Genomic DNA, 19,095 nt, shown 5'->3' with positions numbered 1-19,095 from the left:
CACTGATTGAGAAGTACTTTGCCACTTTAATTTGACTGATGATCTCTGCAAGGACCTGTTCCCCCATCAGTTCAATAAAATTCTAGGCATGTGTGTCGATGAGAGGTATGATGGCGTTCCCTTTCCAGCATTGCCATATTTTTCTATATGTGCTTTTCAAAAGGGATCAAACTCACTGATAACTTCCAGCACACCCATAAAGTTCCCATTATCTGTTTTCCCAAAAACTTCACTATGTCCCCTAAGTTGTAGTCCTTGCTCTGCTTAAAACTTCACCACCACAACCACCCTCTTTAAAACCTCGGTCCAATATTCGCATTCGTTGTCAAATTGTTTTTTTATTTCTGAATCTATACACCCACCATCTGCACAGCGTGTAACATACCGAGCATTGCCTTTCTGTGGCTCTCTGATCCCTTATGTTAAGCGAGGCGGACAGCTGCATTTTTCCAGTCACTATAGCCTGCTGTCAATGCAGACTGTATATCACTGTAAAGGAAACAGGTCAATTTAGCTCAAAGGGAATCATTTAAGATTTTAAAGGGGATTTGAACAGAATCACTGTTTCACGGCTGATCACTGAAACGGCCAGCGATTCACTGAACGAGCCGTTTAACATCAAATCTGCGCTGGATATTAATATCCAAAGTATAGTGAAAACACTATTAATTAGCACTGTAACAAGATCGGCAGTTTAAGACATTAACTTGTGAGCACAAAACACAAGATACTTCTCCTTTCAATATAAATAAGGCTTTATTAGATAAATCTAAGACATATAAACTAATCTACACATAAGCACACGCACTCACACATTCACACAAGTTGCAGGAGGATAGAACGTTAGGAAAGAGTGAGTTTAAGTGAATGAAAATGTGAAATCCCAAGTTTACAGCAATACGTGAAATTGCATAGACATGAACAACCATTTAATCACTTAATTAACCCTCGCACCTGAGTTCCTCAATGAGGTTAAAAATTATATATAGATAACACCAGTACAGATGTGAGTCTGGAGGTTACTTGCGTTGCCTGTTTAACGGGGCTCCCTTTGTTGTCGCTGAAAAGGGGGTTTCCCGAAGTTGCTGATTTGGCTGGAAGTTCAGTAGTCGTTGAAGTGACGTCTTGGGAAGCCCGTTGGTTGGGCGTTTTGGCTGATGATGAGGAGTTGTGGGCTGGTTGAAGTTTCAGACGGGCACCGCGAGGTCAGACTCGGAGACACGGCGTTACAAAACTTAAACTCAGAACATGAAAACTCTCAAACGGAAAAGAAAAGAAGTAAAGTTTGACGAGACTAGGTGGGTGTTTCTTCTCATCGTGGCTAAGTAGCAGCAGGCGTGCAGGCCGAAGCACGCTGGAACGGCGCTCGAAGAACGCTAAAAGTGATGACAAAGCATGACTAAAAGCTAAACTACAAGCAAAGCTAAAAGCAATAATTTGATGGTGTCCTGAGGTATTTAAACCTTGCCTTTTGGCCACACCTCAAATGTTTGTCTTGACCAATTAGATATTGTCTTTTTCTCAGGGTGTTCCGATGTTTGTCCCACCCATTCATAAATCATATGTTATCTTATCAAGCTCGTGGTCCGAATTTTCCCGCTCTTGCAGGGTATAATTTGGACATGATTCCTATAACAAGAATATGATACATTTGACAAATAACTGATGGTCAGAAACGTTTTCAAGCAAGAATATTCGACAACACACACATACTAAACATGAATATGATCCCTTAAGCTATTCAAGAGTTATTTAAAAAGACATACACAATAAGTGATTAGAAACATTATAATCAAATGTGGGGGTTACATGTATGATATGGAGTTGAGCAATGGACTGATATCCATTTAGAAGTCTTTTTTTGAGTTCATTTTGGTGCATATATGCATTGGAAGGCATTCTCTGTGCCATTCTGGGCAGTAAGGATATGTCCTGTGGAGACCAGAGGTGTTACCAGGTCTCCTTAGGAATTTCAGTCTGGTTTTGCTAGGTGGGGGGAAGTCAATCCAACGATCTTGTTTTAATCTCATGGCTTTTACATGTGAGGGTCAGACTGTCCATCTCTTCGATTACTTGCCCCAAATTAGACAATCTCTTCTTCGAATTGAAATTGTCAATAATTGGTTCTAATGGGGTTAATGTTGAAAGCTGTTTCTGTGAAAGAGTTGGTCGGTTATCAGACTGTGGTGCTGGGAGTTGATTTACAACATCCTGCCTTTTCTGTGGAATTCGGCTCATGTTTCAACCAGGCTCCCGATCGAATCTTTAATTTGTCTGGTTCACGCTACATCACTGTCCCCAAATAATTTGCATGCAAAACAAAACACGGTGCCTGTTGAGGGGGAATAAAGCAGCCATTCTCTTGACTGAGTTTCACCATTTGTCAGCTTTCTTTTAAACAGGGTTTTGGAAAAGTATCTCTTTTGCTGTTTATGTTGTCTTTCAGAGGCAGCAACATCTGCGTCTTTGTTCTTGCAACTTTCATGTCCAATTTTAATCCAATATGCCCTCATGTCTTCATCAATTTTATTCCAACGCAGGATCCGAGCTATAAGTAGGATTTGCTTTGTATAGAATTGTAATAAAACAATACTATTTCTCATCCTATTTTATGGTACAACTGATATTCCTAACAAATTAGGTCTAGGCCTAATATCATATCATTGAGCAAATTTACTTAATTTATACCTAGTCCTAGGTCAGGGGTCATGAGTTAAAGACCTAACCATGCCTGACCGTCACACCCCCCCCCCCCTTAAAGTCGGTGTTCCCAAGGACCACCGGCCCAGCAATAACACCTAACAAAACTACTCAATGTAGCTAAATAACCTAAATTACATCAATATGACACAAAGAAGATACATAACCTCCGTCTCAGCCACTTCACCTGGAAACTTCCTCACTTGTTCTCAGTAACCCCGATACCTGAAAACCTGATTAAGAGAAATACATACAGAAGAAACATATTTAGGACAGTACAAGAGACATAAATTTTGGAGCTCATACCAATTCCCATCAATGCAGAGGAGCACGAGAAAGCGCATCTGCAATAATATTCTCTGACCCCTTTATGTATCTAATATCCAGAAACAATGACCAACGAGTCAATCTCTGGTTGGGACATCTGAGTGACCGCAAAAAGTTAGCGGATTGTGGTCAGTATAAACCACAGTTGGCTCTCCTGCTGCTACATAGACCTCAAAATGTTGTAAGGCCCAAATAAGTGACAGTGCCTCCTTCTCAATTACAGAATAGTTACTTTGGTAACTGTTAAACTTTTTAGAGAAAAAACTGACTGGCCTCACCAAACCCTGATCATCCCACTGGAGCAAAACGGCACCTGCTCCCACCTGCCTGGCATCTGCTTGAAGCATAAAAGCTCGATCAAAACAAGGAGCTGCTAGGACGGGAGCAGAACACAACAACATTTTTGGCACCAAAATACAAGGAGAGGCCCATTTTAAAGTGGTATTTTTGACACTGTAATCTAAGAGTTTCTTTTGAAAGTCATTTGCTCTTTTTGACACCTGTGTGTTGCTGTAACCTGTTTCATTAAACCCTAGCTTTCAGTGAAGATTCAGGTTGGACTTTTCTGTTAACAATATAAGATGAATTTCATTTGCTAATCATACACATTGGACCTTTGCAGCTACATTTGGCAGTTGTTTCAGCACATCACTGGACAGCGTATTTAAATATGTATTTCACTAGGGCTTCAACCCCTGTCTTATGTTTTAGTATTTTTTTTGATTCATGTATTTATGTATTTAGTTTAAAATGCACCTCTGTGGATTTTAGACACAGCAGCGCGAACAGGACTCTTATTTTGGTCTGGTGGTGCGACGTCATAAGGCTGCACCTCGCTTCTGCATTTGTTGTGATTCAGCTGAAGAAAGGTTGAAGAAAGAGTGATACAGAAATTCAATTGAATTGTGTTTTTATATTTTGCTGAGCTAATTATTTATTTAACTAATGTTTAAAGTTATCTTCACCGCATTATCTTTACTGCTAGTAATATAAGTGATACATAAGTGAAAGTTATGTCTATTTATTTTCATTTACTGTTTATGTTTAAATTAAAAAAATTTTATAAAAAAATATATATAGTGTGTTTTGTTTTGTGTGCATATTATAAAACATAAATCTGTATTCATGTTTCGGAAGAATCATTTTGAAGTGGAATCATTTTGATATTTGTAATGCAAATATTGAGGTGTCTCATCGGTCTGCTGATCTGATATTCTCTTCTGTTATGAAAATTAACTTTACTTTTTGTAAGCAGGGGAAATTCCTGACTTTAAACAAATAACCATTTCAATGTTTAGGACGTACAGAAAGATGTCATATTAGGTAATGCGTTCTCTGTAAAATCTGATGATTTCCTGTTAATGAAGAGGAATAAGCATTCCAGTCATTAATATAGATCAGTGGTATGTAATGAGTATAATTTATTAAAGTAATCTAGAAATCATTATACAGGAATTATTTATGTATTGTTTTTTTTTTTTTTTTTTTTTTGTCTTAAACAGGACACAGAACAACTCCGGCTGAATCAACTGAGATCCACGTGACACACGATTATAAAGATGGTGTTTATTAAAGAGGAGAGTGAAGACATGAAGATTGAAGAATCATTCAGAGTCAAACATGAAGATACTGAGGAACAAACAGGTTGGTTTCATTCTCAAAGCTGAACTCACTCATTTGATCCTTATGCTTATCCTAAAATGTCCAGCTCTACGGCAGGGCTGTCGCGATAACCGCAGTTAGCGCTGGGTATCGATTTAGACGACTTGATTCAATTCCATTTCAATTCACAAGCTCTCAATTCGATTCAATTCTCAATTTTTAAATATATATATATATATTTTTTTATTACATTCAGTGACTATAGTTTTAATACAAATGCTATTGATATTTAAAAAAATAATAATTATAATAACAGTAATCATCATTTTAAAAATGTTGAATTTATAAAAAGAAATTAAGAGTCACAATCCTGTATTTTAAACCTTTTCTGTTTTTGTATAGGGCCCTTATTTAAACAATAATAGAGCCATATAAAATGTTCTTCTTAATTTTTCTGGCAATCAGATGAAGGCATAAAACAATTTAATTTATCCTAATCAAATGAAAAACCCTTTTATTTTTTTGGCAAAGTGCTGCCAAACAGAGGTTTACAGTTAAAATTAAAAATAAAACATGATTATTCCTTTAGAAATAAAGATTTATTAATATTTATTAGTAGTAGTAGTAGTAGTAGCATTGTTGTTACATTGAGTCTTAAGACTGCTTAATAGTAATATATTTTTGACGGTTTCTTCACGTGAAACTAAACGTTTATTTTGACGGGTTGCCGTGAGAAACTTGCAGCTGCTGTGTATGTGGTATGACGGTAGTTTTTTTCAGATTAAATGGTAAAATGCTAATGAAGTGACTCTCAGAGCAGCTGGGGATGAAATTTGTGTATTCATATCATCATAGTGAGACGACAGATTTTAATTTTACCTGAGCATTGCAAATCGCGCGAAATGCTTTGTTCTTGGTGCTTTTCAACAGTATCTCCGCCATGATAAGCACTGAATGAGTGACAGGCTTTCTGTTGTAACATTGCACAAGGTAAATAAGAGGGTGACATCTAGTGGAGAAGACTAGAATTGAGAATTGATATCGATCCGACGTCATTTAAAAAAAAAAAAAAAAAACGATTAATCGAAAAAAAATTTTTTTGCCCAGCCCTAACTGCAGTATCGCAATATTGACGAGTAATCCGCAGAGGAATGCAAGAACCGCAGCAACTGCTGCGTGTTTTCTTTTTTTTCGTAAGGTTGTGCTCTTCTCGTTTCACACTTCATGCATGTGAAATGAATATTAAACAAGTTAGTAAAGGCTCCATAGATTTACACTTAACAAGCCTGAACAGACAGTGAATAAGAGAGAGAGATTGACTGAGCGCGTGCGATTACTTGTGTCTGTCCTCCATGCCGAGTCATATATATATTAAATAAATAAAACTCATTACAAACGAGGGCATTTGTTGCATCCAGTGGGGACATAATTAGGGATTATAATGACTTATACTGTCTTTTTACACATTGTGTTACATATCGCGCTATGTCAACATAAAACCATGTCTGCATTTGTGATCTGAAAAACAACAAGCGCTACTCTACACCAGGGATGTGTGCTTTCAGTACTGGTGTTCTACTGTCCTGCAGGGTTTTGTTCTATCCCTAATTATCTTCACCTGAAACAAGGCAATCAGTGTTTTCGGGATTACTAGATAGATACAGGCAGGGGAGTTTTTATGAGGGCTGAAGCTAAACTCTGCAGGATAGTTGCCCTCCAGGACCGGAGTTGCCTATCCCTGCTCTACACTGTTTAAAACTCGTGTCTGAATCATCAGTGGCAAATCCTTCAAATATGAAAACGTACTTTCAGTCTGTGAGTCAGAACAGCCAGCATTGTAGTCTACTCTCTCAGGTTCAGGAAACAGTCCTCCATAAAATGCACTGCACACATCTGAATATCTGGGTTGAACTGTTCTGGAACAGTGTTGTAAATACAACCTAACCACTGATTTTCTAGTTGTGTCCTCCTTTTTTGAAGGCCACCGAAAACAAAGTAGTTTCGCTTTCGCAATGAAACACACAGAGTCTTCACAACATGGTGGCTGCGGTGGCAGCAACAATAAAGTTATGCCTTCTTTCTTTGCGTGAATGTTTGGTGTTTTTTATGTATTTCTTCCCTTGTTTTTTATGTTGGGGTGCGTGTTTAAATGAGGCGTTTTAGGAGGGCGTGGACAAGTCTTAACTTTTATAAAGAATTTCTCTTTGCATTTGAGACTTAGTCTTTGCAACTTTAAGGATCGTATCTATTCACGAACAGCTTGTAACTCTCCAAAGAGAAAGGAAAACTTGAAATCACATCATATGACCCCTTTAACAAAAAACTTGAAATCTGAATTACAATTCATATCCGAGGACTTGAGAGAGTGTTCCAAGTTTATATGGATACATTTTATATTCTCTTCAACGCCTGTTAATGTAGATGTTGATATTTAAATGTATTTGTTTTTATTGGGTGGGTATGTATTTTATATAAAATTTATTTTTTTTTATACTTAATTTCTGTCAAAGGTTTGATTTTAGGCTTTTGATTTAATTAAGTTACAGTACTTCGGGCTTTAGATCTAGTTTTTTACTTGGTCCTGGAATGGAAAAAGTTTGGGAACCAAACCCCTGATTTAGATAACTTGTAGCTGGTTTTGAGCCTGGTTGTTGGCTGTTTTGGATGCTTTATTATGCTTTTTTGTTGGCTTAGATGTCTGTTGCTTTCTGCCCATGAAACTAGATTTTGCTTACATTTGTTTTTGTTTTACTTTAGACCTGATGCAGCTAAAAGAGGAGAGTCAAGAGACTAAAAGGAAATTGATGAGTGACAATTCTTGTAGAACGGAGAACAGACCAGGATTTCATATTGGGGGGAAAAAAAGGGAAAGAATATTTTTAGTTGCTCACAAGACAAAAAAAAGTCATGCTCACAAAAAATATCTAAAAAGGCAAAAACTAGACGCCATTTAATCTGCCAACAGTGTGGAACAAGTTTCACTCAAAGAGGAAACCTTAATGTTCACATGAGAATTCACATTGGAGAGAAGCCTTTCACTTGCCAACAGTGTGGAATAAGTTTCACTCAAAGAGGAAACCTTAATGTCCACATGCGGATTCACACTGGAGGGGAATCTTTCATCTGTAATCTGTGTGGAAAGGGCTTCTTACGAAAAGGACCGGAAGTCTTAAGACTCACATGAGAAGTCACTCTGAGAGTGAAGCCATTACACATGTGATCAGTGTGGGAAAGAGTTTTAAATATAAAGACGACCTTAATAAACACACGAGGAGTCACTTCAGAAAGAACAGTTTTAAATGTCATCAGTGTGGAAGGAGTTTCACAGACAGCAGTCACCTTAAGAGTCATGTAATAACTCACTTCGGAGAGAAGCGTTTCATGTGCCTTCACTGTGGAAAGGACTGCAAAAACAATGCAAACCTTGAGGTTCACGTAAGCCTTTTGTCTGCCCTCAGTGTGGAGTGGGTTTATTTTCTCGTTTAGAGGAAACCTAAAGATTCACATAAGACACTGTTGTAGAGAAGCCTTATACCTGCCCACAGTGTCCAAAACATTTTATGTATAAAAGAGACCTGAAACGCCATTTGCGAAAAATGGTGTTTTCGTGAGTAGAAGGTTTTTTAAGAAAAGGAGCAATTTCAAAAATCACTTGTGCGTTCACTCTGAAGGTGTGAATATGATTTAATTAACTCTTATGAGAAAACGCTTCCCCGCCAAAGATGAGATTTTACGGCTTTCCATGTTTTCACTGTTATACATTAGGAGGCGCTATTACACCTCAGTACAGAATCTCCAGTCAACACTGGCGAAGAAGAAGCAGAAACAAGTGATCTCATATGAAAGCAGATGCATATGAGAAATAATGTGATCATCAACAATAAACAGTATATTATTACTCCTCACCCTCGCAACGCCCATACCTTTTGGAACCCATCAGAGCCCAACAACATTAGTCTTCGCTTTTGTCAGTTCTAGGCAGGCTTTTTTTGTGCATAGGTATCAGCAGTAGACATCCTCTTAGGTGTACATCCTACGGTGTCACGGGAAACACTCACCCCAGTTTGACTTTCTAATGATTCAGCCAACTGTGCTGAACTTCCATGGTGATTTTCTTCAACTTCTCTCATCGCAAAATGCTCTTGATGAGGTGGATGGCCTAGAGATCTCAACGAGCTTCCCTTTGGGTCACTTTTACATCAGTATTCAAACTTATTATTAAACTTATACACTATGATCTTAAATTGTTTTGTTAATATAGTTCCAATTTTGCCTTTGGTACTGACAAATCAAATTTAAAACCAATTTACCAGATTTCCACAAATATTTCATTGAATAGGATCCCACAGTAAGTTTTAATTTCAAAGAAAGATGGGTGTTTTTTTTTTTTGAGAAATCTGTAAGGGTGTTGGGTGTGGTGTACTCATTAATGCTAGGGACTATATATATATATATATATATATATATATATATATATATATATACTATATATATATATCATTGGGGCTTTCTATTTGTCTGTTTCTGTTATATTATTCATTTAAAACTTCATCTGTCAATTAAAAATTGAACCCTTTCTTCAGTTTTTGATATTGGGCCCAGTATGTTTAGGATCTGTTAAAATTAATTGTTTATTTTCAAGCAATGTGAAAGGACAGATGTTCAGATATCAGATATTTATAATAAACAATGCAATATTCATTCATTCAATCAACCAATAAACAAATAATAGAATTATAAATAATTTTAAAAACGTCTTGTAACCTTTTAGTCCCCTGGTATAAATTGTTCCTGCAATCAAACACGAGTGCTTTGTCTTTTAGACGGAAAAGCATATATTATTAGAGCAACTCGCTCTTTCATTGGTAGTTATTTTAGCACATCACTGGACCCCTTTTTGCATGTTAACTTACATTTATTTTTGTGATTTTGGAATAGCGCTGTGTGAGCGTGACTTTTATTTTGGTGTGGAGACGTGACGCCATAAGGCTGCGCCGCGCTCCTGCTTCTTTTGTCATACGGCTTAAGAAAGGTTTGTGGTTTTAAGCATTAAAAGGTTGCAAATCAATACAAACTGTTAAGTCAAATACTTAGGTTTTACTAGAGATGTAAAACTATTCAAATATTATTGAAAATAATATTGTAATGCTACTTAACCTCAACACTGATGAAGGTTTTTTTTTTTTGCTCGTGTGTGTGAGCAAAGTAGTGTTGTGGACGGGGGATAGTCCGATTCTTTCCAGCGAACCGATTCTTTCGGACAGTTCGTTGCAATTGTCCAAATTCGCCCCTCATTCGAGTCCTCGATTCACTCGCGCTCACAGCATCAGTTGTCCGAAAGAAACTGTTCAGTGCTAGATTCACACATGCTCAGTATCTCCACCTCATCGGTTCTCAGTATTAAATGTGTCCGAAAGAAACGATTCTTGGTGTTTCGTAGCAGTATGTTCGGTATTCAAGCATGCTTAGTTCTCTCCGCTCGGCATGTTTCAGTCCTGTTGGAGTTACAGGATTAACGTATAATCCGGGATATTGGTTTAAAGTCGGGGGAACTGTCAGGCATGTCTGAAAATGAGTAACTTTAGTAAACTGTGGATCAGGGCTGACTCAAGACGCGAACTGTTTTGAACAATTCAGTCCAATTTGGTGAACTGGCTCAAAAAAGAACCGGTTCAAAAGAACGATTAGTTCACGAACCGTGACACGACTAGTGCAAAGCGCATCCACAAGAAAAGGCGCATCTCATTATGCTCCCCATATTCTGAGTACGTTTATTGTAAACATTTGTAATGCTAGTGTTGAGAATTTTTGTCTAAGCAGCTCATTTGAAGCTATTACCTTTCACTCTGACCGACTCCCGCCACACCAGTGCACAGACTACTGAACTACGGAGCTGATTTGGATTTTATTTTATTTTTCTGTTAATTCTTCCCATCTTAAACAGGACAAAGTGTCCAAACACAGGAAAACTTATGCTGAAGCAACTGAGATCCACTGAAAGATGGCTTTTATTAAAGAGGAGAGTGAAGACGTGAAGATTGAAGAAACATTCAGAGTCAAACATGAAGATACTGAGGAACAAACAGGTTGGTTTACATTCTCAAAGCTGGAGCCAGTCATTTGATTCTTATTAAAATGAATGGTATTTTTGAAAAAATTATATGACAATGCTAATCAAAATGGGTTTGTTTGACATTGAGTCAGTTCCTCATGTGACATTGCTAAAATATCCAAACATGCTGAAATATATAGAATTATATATGTTAGGTCAGGCTGGGTTTATGCTGGTTAGAACTGATACGGTGCAGAGCTTATGCTGGTGACCAGGCAATTCTGGATTTTCTCAGCAAGGAATATTTGCTTCCTAATAGAAAACAGTCAAAAAACATTAATTTCTATCACTTGACAATGCAACAGTATCAAACAAAATCTATTTTTTCATCCATTTTGCATAAAGAAAGCCAAAGGGTAAGTGAATAACTACTCATTTGCAGGATAACCCCCCCGCCCTGTCTCTTTAGCATGCATGCACTCAGCAACGCTTGTTTACTTGCGTAAACCTCGCCCACTCCTGACAGCAAAATTAATATATTTACATGACTTCCGAAAACATTTACACATGTAGAATATATCTGTGATATGTCAGTTATTCACTGAGGAAAACATCTCAAATGCATTAAACATATTCACTGTTTTGCCACGGTGGATTGATTTGATCTATGATCGACATTTTAGGGGGCTGCTTGAGAATAAACGTACATATCAAATTATCTTAATTCAATGAACCTGGGTCAAATAAGTGAGACTGCGTGAACTTAAATGTCATTTATGGAACCGCGATTTAGTCCCAAATGATTTGTTAGGCTATTTCAAGTCAGGTTTTGGACTTTAATCCCAGTTTAAACCAGCTTTTCATTTAGTGTGTGCAAAAAATCAAATGCGATTTTCATGCACATCTCATCAGTAAAGCTGCTTCTGTGATTAGTAGTAAATCGCCAGCACGTGCTTTCAGATGGAGTGGCATTTACTACACAGAGCCGTAGTACACTGACAAGCTACACAAAATCGTGTTCATAATCGGCAATGAATCGCCTGCGATTTTGTGCAGCTTGTCAGTGAACTTTGGCTCTGTGTAGTAAATGCCGCTCCATTTGAAAGCATGTGCTGGCAATTATATATTATTATCAGGGGTGTGTTTTTTGATGATGATGTGTGCGCATTCAATCTTTTGCACAGCCCTGCAGCGTCTTTTATGAAACAGGTCTCTGGTCTGTCACGTTTCGGTGCATGCAAACAGACGACAAAAATACAGTCAGCAACCCTCTACATTGCGAGAAAATTCACTCTGGGCCACTAAATGCTGTCTAACATTAGCCAATGGCTAATAAATTCTCATAATTAGTCTCCAACTCACACACTGCGAGTAAAATATAAGTTTAGCACAGATATAATTTCACTCGCCGAACACACTGACTGAGCGCTACAGAGTTTCACTTTCCGTCCAGAAATCTGTCAATGGATGTGCAACGCACCTGTATTTGACCTACCGTATACTCTAGTGTGAAGGCGCACGACTCACTGTCACTTCATGTCACACACACATAGAGAAAAAGAGAGAGAGTGTTGAAGCGCTACATGTAAGTGATATTCTTTGTTGCATTTTCCTGTCAAAATAACAGCGGTTCCTTTGGAATTCTTCAGCTTTTAAGAACTGCTGGGTTTTCCGGTAGTGGGCGGAACAAATGTGCAAACGGCAATCTCATTGGCTGGCGCTAATCTATTATCGTCCCTTTTTTGGTAAAAAAATAAAAAAATAAAAAATCTGAAACCTTAAAATGTATTGGTGACTAAAAAAAAAACAAAACAATTTTTTTTGCCTATGCATGTTCATTCATGTCTTTATTTATTTATTTTTTTTTAAAAAGAGGAGTCCTGATGTCCTCTACTAAGGACATAGTATAACTTATGAATGAAATATAATTTTTTTACATTTTTTTTTTTTAATGTTCTAAACAATGTAATGACATGAACATGTTTTGCCGGGTCTCAAAAGGGTTAAAGACGAGTGAACAATCAGTAATAAAATAAGAATACACTAATTAAAACAATTTACAAATGAAGTAAGGTTTAATGGAAGTATTCAGGTACAAAATCTAATAAAAAGTAAAATAACACTTTAGTGTTTACTGTGTAAATTAAATGTAGGTTAATCGGTAACACTTTAGTATGGGAAACACATTCACTATTAACTACAGTCTTTGCCTTAAATATCTAATTTACTGCTTATTAATAGATAGTAAGATGGTTGTTGTAGTATTTAAAAATAGGTATTGGGTTAGGATTAAGGGATGTACATTATGGTCATGCAGAATAAGGCATTAACGTGCTTTATAAGAACAGCCAAGATGATGTAACATGCAGGCAAATAAGGAACTAGTTAAAAGTGAGAATTGGTCCAATACTATAATACTATACTATTGTACTTGTAATACAATAAGTGTTACCATTTAATCTAGAAACTTTATTATTATTATTATTAACATTAACATTAATGACATGGTCAGGAGCAAGTATTTATAGGCTGTCATTTTAAGACCTGATGGACAGATCAAATATAATGATACACAGCCGATTTCTTTCTCAGCTGTTTGCATTCAATTAAGACACAACCAACTGTTTTTACAAGAAACACTTGCCGAGACGGTTGTTTTGACTTGTGTGTATATTTCCATTCAAGCTCAAGAAAATATGAAAGAGGAATGAATTCAGTATCTACATGCTATTTGAAATGCCCCCTCTCTGTGCTTGCGCATTGAGTGTGCACGGTTTTACACTTATAGTATGGTTCTCTTGGTTTCGTTTGGTCCGGACCAAAAAAAGAAAATGGTGTACATTTGGTCCTGGTCCGCATAACGTTCACACTGGCATTTTTTAAATTGAACCTAAAGATACAGAAAAAGGCATAGTGATACGTTCACAACCTGATTGGTTGGATTGAATGACATATATTTCATGACGGAACTCCCTGAACACCCCAAACAAAAGCTTTTTTTGTGTTCAACTTAAAGCAGTGCTGCGCAGACCGCGTCACTGCAGTAGTTCGGTTGCCACCGTGGTTGTCTACTTCCACCGGCGGTAGCACACTCTATAACAAGCATAATACGAAGTTTTGTATACAAGTGTAATAACAGTAATAGTTGCAAATTATTTTATTTAGACTATAAGTCTGTGGTAATTCACAACTGACCTCAAACGCCACACACAGAGCGTTTCCCTTAGATTGGTAGGTGTTTGAGCGCAGGAAAATACACAGTTTATGCATTCAGCAAATGAATTTTCTGTTGGGCGATGGACCTTGTTGGGGAAACACCAAATACTACATCGCCGATCTTGAGCCATATCCATTCATGTCACCCATCCGCGTCTGTACATGTTTGTGTAATCGCAAACACGTGGCTGGTCAGGTTTGGTGAGGCTTTCTCCAAACTGGCCAAATACAAACGAGACAAGCAACTAAATGAAAAGATGTTAACAAGAAATGTGGCAACGATTCCTATTTCAAAGAGAGCGCTTGCAGACGAGGAGTTAATGCACCTCTTGCTTGGCGGCAGAACAGTGAACAGTGTACACCGGAGACGACAACGCCAAGTCTCTCTAGTGTCTACACAGGTCAGGACATTCGAACATTTGACATTTGAACACTTCCATGTTTTCCCTATTTAAAGACGGTTACGTGAGTAGTTAAATGAGTAAGTATGGTGACAAAATTAAATGGATAAAAAATGATGACTGTAATGTATGGAGGAAGAGCACTTTACAGCACTTTGACCTCACGCTACAGCGATTGAGTGCACGCACTGAGACAGGAGAGGAACGGATCAACTCGTCTCTAAGTTGGAGGGAAGAACATAGTGAAATATGAAAAAACTGTGGCGTTTTCCTTCAAACGCACATAACTTTTGACACCACTATATATATATATAGGCCTATATATATTTTTTATCAACACCGTGCCACCTGCGGTAGTTGGTCCATTACCACTGTGGTGGTAAGAATATGCCACCGTCACACCCCTATTGCTCAGCGCCGCATTTAGTTGAACACCCCTAATGCCGTCTGATGGACTAAGAGTGCTCATTGCTGCGTGAATTTATAATTATATTTTTACCACCTGCGAACTCACAAAGAGCACAAAGGCACTTTGCCTCCTTGTTGCTCCATGTTTGCCCTTTGCTCATTTTGTTTTGGATACACTGCTCATTCTGCATCGCATCTTGTCATTACTTCTTCTTTTTGGTTAATTTAGAAGTATTTGATCTGTGTTGTGTTATCAATATATTTCATTTGAACCACACCAGAGTTCTTTTGGAAGCGGACCAAGATCCATCTTTTTATTGGTCTCGGTCCGCTTGTTTGCTGCGCACCAGGGTTCAGGTGCCAGCGTTCACACATACTCAAACAAACCACACTAACAGAGCAATCGCACCAAAGTTCATTTTAATTGAACCAAACATGACAAGTGTGAACACACCCTGTGTAGGTGCAGCTGTAAGCACAGATAAGTACTAAAGTACTGAATTGAGTTCTCTCTCACCTCTCTTTGACAAGGAATGGTTTAAATTAATTTGAATGTGTAATTTGGCAAAGATGAAACGTACAAATTATAAACTTTCACTCTATGATGATTGAAATTTATTTATTTCACTGTGTATAAAACAAAGTTCACTTCAAATGATTATTAATGTATGGAAATATGCACTACATTAATGATAAGACGATCTAGCTGTTCTGGGAGGGAAAAAACCTAATAAATCATAGTTGTCATAGCAGTAGTTCTCCCCTCCACCATGTTTAAAGTTCATGACCTGCCCATCTCATGAATTTGGGTATCAAAATTATTTCTGAACTTCCCAGTGGTAAACATGACATCATAGAGTGGTCATGTGCAATGTTTACCTAGGAAACGTGTATTTACTGCAATTCTGATCACATGTGAAAGAGCAGCATTATATGGAACACTACTTTGATGTCCTAAATACAGGACGGTTCTGTATTACACTGCTCCAAAAAATTAAATGGCAACACTTAATCATCTCAGTAAAGCAACAAGTCAGTTAAACGTCAGAGGATATTAATCTGTCCAATTAGGAAGCATAAGTGATTGTGAATCAGGTGTCCTGGAGAGGCAACAGCAAGACAACCCCCAAAAAAGGGAATAATTTTGCAGGGTGTTGGCCATAGACAGTTGTAGACAATTATTCTTCCTTACTGTCTTTAGTTTTGTGTTTTTGTTAGGGTATCCCTTGTCACTGTCTGTAGCATGATGCAGTTCCTGCATCCCAAACAGTTTGGCTCATGCAGTCCAGCTTCTCCAGGATAGCACATCCATATGTGCTATCGCAAGGATGTTTGGTGTGTCTCACAACAACCGTTTCAAGAGCATGGATGAGATACCGGGAGATAGGCCATTACCCGAGGAGGATCTAGACAGCGGACGTAGTAGGGTAACAAACCCAGCAGCAGGACCCAGTATCTGTTCCTTTGTGCAAGAAGGAACAGGAGGAGCACTGCTAGAGCCCTACAAAATGATCTCCAGCAGGCTACTGGTGTGCATGTTTCTGACCAAACTGTCAGGAACAAACTGTCAAAAAACAGACTTCATGAGCATGGCCATGAGGGGCCCAACATTCTTCTAGTGGGACCTGTGCTCACAGCTCAGCACCGTGACAGCTTGATTGGCATTTGCCAGAGAGAACACCAGAGCTGGTTCACACTAAGCACATGTGCCAGAGTCTGGAGATGCATTGGCGAAGGGAATGTATTGCTGCATACAGCATAGTCGTACTAGCCCATGGTGCCTTTATTGCTGTTAGGTACTGCCAATGAAAATCCTCAGAGCCATTGTCAGACATATGCTGGTGCAGTGAGCCCTGGTTTCCTCCTGGTGCAGGATAGTGTGTCCGGCCAAGTGGGGCTAGAGTGTATAGACAGGCTTTAGATGAAAAAAGGCCTTGGTGCCATTTACTGGACCTCTCGTTACCCAGACCTGAATCCAATTGAGAAACCTCTGGGATATTATCAGAGCATCCGAAGTATTATATATCAGAGCCTCCAAAGCCGTCAAGTAGCACCACAGACTCTCCAGGAACTCACTGATGTCCTGATCCAGGTCTGGGAGGAGATATGACAGTACACTATCCTCCATCTCAACAGGAGCTTGCCAAGATATTGTTGTGAGTGCATATAGGCATGTGGGGGCCATACACTCTACTGACTTATATTATGAGTTGCTGTGATGAACTTCATGCAAGTTGGATCAGCCTGTAACTTTTTTTACACTGAGGGCTGGATTCAAAATCACACCAAAATCAGTGTGTTGATGATTTTGGTTTCCATTAACTTGTCACATAATATTTGTTCTTAAAAATTATAGAATGTTTATAAATAAAGATTTTCAAAGAATTTTCTAATTGAAAATTGCATTCATTGAGAATCAATATGTGATTTAAGTGTTCCTTTAATTTTTTTGAGCATTGTGTATAGGGGGGGGGGGACCAATTGGCAATCTTAACCACCGGATGAAATGTCGCTGTAGCTTTGTGCCATTTTAAACCAGGGGTAACTTGTATTTTGTCTTCTTTCACCTTAGACCTGATGGCACCGAAAGAAGAGAGTCAAGACCTGAATGAAAACAAAGAGAAAAATCTGAGGGATGAGAAGCATCATGATTTCATAACTGAAGAAAAATCTTTCGGTTGCTCACAGTCTAAAACGATTTCCATGCGCGAAAAAAAGCGTCTCAGAAAAACCAGGATCTAGAAAGTACACCTGCTTTCAGTGTGGAAAGAGGTTTACATATCATGGAAACCTTTATGTCCATATGAGAATTCACCTGGGAAAAGCCTTTCACCTGCCAACAGTGTGGGAAAGGTTTTACTCAAAATGAAAGCCTTAAAGTCCACATGAGCGTTCACACTGGAGAGAAGCCTTTCACCTGCCAACGATGTGGGAAAGGTTATACTCAAAATGAAAGCCTTAAAGTCCACATGAGAAGTCATACTGGAGAGAAGCCTTTTCCCTGCCAACAGTGTGGAAAAAGTTTCATTCGAAAAGAATACCTTAAAGTACATGCAAGAGTTCACACTGAAGAGAAGCCTTACATATGCCCTCAGTGTGGTAAGCCCGGTTTTTCACATAGAGCAGCAATGTATCCTCACATGAGAACTCACACTGGAGAGAAGCCTTTCACATGCCAACAATGTGGACAAAGTTTCACTGAAAAAGGAAACCTTCAGGTTCACATGAGAATTCACACTGGAGAAAAGCCTTTCATATGCCAGCAATGTGGACAACGTTTCACTCAAAAGCACTACCTTACATCCCACATGAGAATTCACACTGGAGAGAGACCTTTCACCTGCCAACAATGTGGAAAAAGTTTCTCTCAAAAGAGCCACATTAAATCCCACATGAGCATCACTGGAGAGAGCCCTTTCACCTGCCACCAATGTGGACAGAGTTTCACTCAACATGGAAGTCTTAAAGTACACATAAAAATTCACAATGGAGAGAACTTTTTTACATGCCAACAGTGTGGAACAAATTTTCTTTCGAAAATCTTGTCTTTTAAAAGCCATATGAGAGTTCACCTGAGAGAAAAACCTTACACCTGCACTCAATGTGGAAAAAATTTTAAACATAGTGCAGCAATTAATCGCCACATGCGTATTCACACTGGAGAGAAGCCTCACACCTGCCAACAGTTGTGGAAAGTGTTTCATTGATAAAGGAAGCCTTTAAAGTCCACATGAGAATTCACACTGGGAGAGAAGCCTTTCACATGCACCCCAGTGTGGAAAAAGTTTCTCTCAAAAGGAACACCTTAAATCCCACATGAGAATCCACACTGGAGAAAAGCCATACACCTGCCCTTCTCCGACGACTGTTTGAGTCATCAGTGTGGAGTGAGTTTCATAGACCGAAAACATTGTATGAATCATGTCACACTGGAGAGAAGCCTTTCATGTGCCATCACTGTAGAAAGACTTGTTCAAACCAAGCAAACCTTAGACTACGTTTACTCAACACGATGTAGTCAAAAACGGAAAAGTTTTTCCCTTGAGTTTTTAAAAAGTTTCACGTATACACAACAACCTTTTTTAAAATGATTCGCTGTCATCTTGTTAGTAAACAGTACCTGTAGGGAAGTGACGATTATATGTTTTATATGATGCGTCTCCACTGTTGGCTGTAATATTGGTAAAGTAAATCCACACTTTACAGAAGAAGCGTTAGCAAACTCTAGAGCAGCAACAACAGTACCATATACTTCCGCTTGTTTTTTTTTTTTTTTGTGGATTATGTTTGTTTGCACTTGCTTTAAAATCGGACACGTACTGCGCATGTCTACATACCTGCACGGCATGACATCACCGTTTTGAAAGATTCCTGTTTTGGGTGTTTACA

At 38.3% G+C, this 19,095-nt stretch overlaps 1 long non-coding RNA gene and 1 pseudogene across 1 annotated transcript; both read left to right on the top strand.

Annotated features, from left to right (window-relative positions):
• Positions 1–4,191: 4,191 nt before the first annotated feature.
• LOC109078565 lies at positions 4,192–7,440 on the top strand. Its single transcript, XR_006157130.1, has 3 exons — positions 4,192–4,430; positions 4,530–4,671; positions 7,387–7,440. It is a non-coding gene; the product is annotated as an uncharacterized LOC109078565 (long non-coding RNA).
• Positions 7,441–9,865: 2,425 nt separating this feature from the next.
• Positions 9,866–18,806, top strand: LOC109067670 (annotated as a pseudogene).
• The last annotated feature ends 289 nt before the right edge of the window (positions 18,807–19,095 follow it).

This window comes from Cyprinus carpio, chromosome A4, assembly GCF_018340385.1.
Source record: "Cyprinus carpio isolate SPL01 chromosome A4, ASM1834038v1, whole genome shotgun sequence".
NCBI classification, from domain to species: Eukaryota; Metazoa; Chordata; class Actinopteri; order Cypriniformes; family Cyprinidae; genus Cyprinus; species Cyprinus carpio.
Note: the sequence above shows the minus strand (reverse complement) of the source record. Positions and strands in the feature narration are given on the sequence as shown.